This window comes from Capsicum annuum, unplaced genomic scaffold (assembly GCF_002878395.1).
Source record: "Capsicum annuum cultivar UCD-10X-F1 unplaced genomic scaffold, UCD10Xv1.1 ctg7904, whole genome shotgun sequence".
Taxonomy (NCBI): Eukaryota; Viridiplantae; Streptophyta; class Magnoliopsida; order Solanales; family Solanaceae; genus Capsicum; species Capsicum annuum.
The window spans coordinates 1-1,382 of NW_025889585.1; the positions used below are offsets into that span (position 1 = coordinate 1).

Sequence of the window (1,382 nt, forward strand, 5' to 3'; positions counted from 1 at the left end):
TAGTTCTGTTAATTTTGTTTCTCTCTTCAATATAATGTGATTGGTGAGAGAGCTTCATTCAATTTGTCTCGTCTTGGTTATTTATGTTTTGGTTTCCGTTATATTTCAGGGTAAGCAGGAAATCAAGAAACCTAAATATGTGCAAATTTTCGTTGAATCTTATTCACATTTGACTGGACTGGAGGATCAAGTTAAGTCTCTTGAGGAACAAGTGAGTGGCTTAGAGGATGAAGTCAAGGATTTGAATGTAAAGTTGGCGGCTGCACAGTCAGAAATGACTAATAAGGAAAACCTGGTAAAACAATACGCTGAAATTGCTGAAGAAGCCGTCTCAGGTGATGTTCCTTATTGACTTGTGTTTTTCTTGCAACAAGTGTTTTGCAACTTGGTACGGAATTCTTTTATTCACATCTCTCTGTACAGGTTGGGAGAAGGCTAAGTCAGAAGCCGCGAAATTGAAAAATCACCTGGAATCCGTTACTCTTTTGAAGCTTACTGCTGAAGACAGGGCATTACATCTGGATGGTGCACTGAAATTACATCTGGATGGTGCACTGAAGGAGTGCATGGGGCAGATACAAAATTTGAAAGAAGAACATGAACAGAAGCTGCATGATGTGATTCAAAATAAAACCAAGTAGTTTGACAAAATGAAGCATGAGTTTGAAGCAAAATTAGCTAACCTGGACCAACAGTTACTCAGGTCCGCAGTGGAAAATTCTGCACGCTCAAGGTCTTTGCAGGAGCGTTCTAGCATGGTGATACAACTCAGTGAAGAAAAAGCCCAAGCTGAAGCAGAAATTGAGATGTTGAAGAGCAATATCGAGTCATGTGAAAGGGAAATAAATTCTCTGAAATATGAACTCCAAATTAACTCAAAGGAACTAGAAATTCGTATTGAGGATAAAAATATGAGTGTACGGTCTGCAGAAGTTGCAAACAAGCAACACCTGGAGGGAGTGAAGAAATTTGCAAAATTGGAAGCAGAGTGTCGGAGAATACGTGGGCTTGTGAGGAAGAAGTTGCCTGGGCCTACAGCCTTGGCCCAGATGAAGGTTGAGGTTGAGAGTTTGGGTAGAGATTATGGGGACAGCCGTGTAAAGAAATCCCAAGGAGGAAGGCCCAGTTTACCAGATTTTTCATTGGATAGTGTTCAGAAGTTCCATAAAGAGAATGAGCAACTTACAGAATGCCTTTTGGCAATGGAGGAGGAAAGAAAGATGTTGAAAGAAGCTTTGGCACACCGGAACAGTGAATTACAGACATCCAGGAGTATTTGTGCAAAGACGGCCAGCAAGCTTCAAAATTTGGAAGCACAGCTGCAAGCAAATGCTGAACAGAAGAGCCGACAAAAGTCCACCATTCGACGACAGCATTCTGAG

The 1,382-nt window shown here is 41.2% G+C and overlaps 1 pseudogene; it reads left to right on the forward strand.

Annotated features, from left to right (window-relative positions):
- Positions 1–109: 109 nt before the first annotated feature.
- On the forward strand, positions 110–1,379 carry LOC107853409 (annotated as a pseudogene).
- The last annotated feature ends 3 nt before the right edge of the window (positions 1,380–1,382 follow it).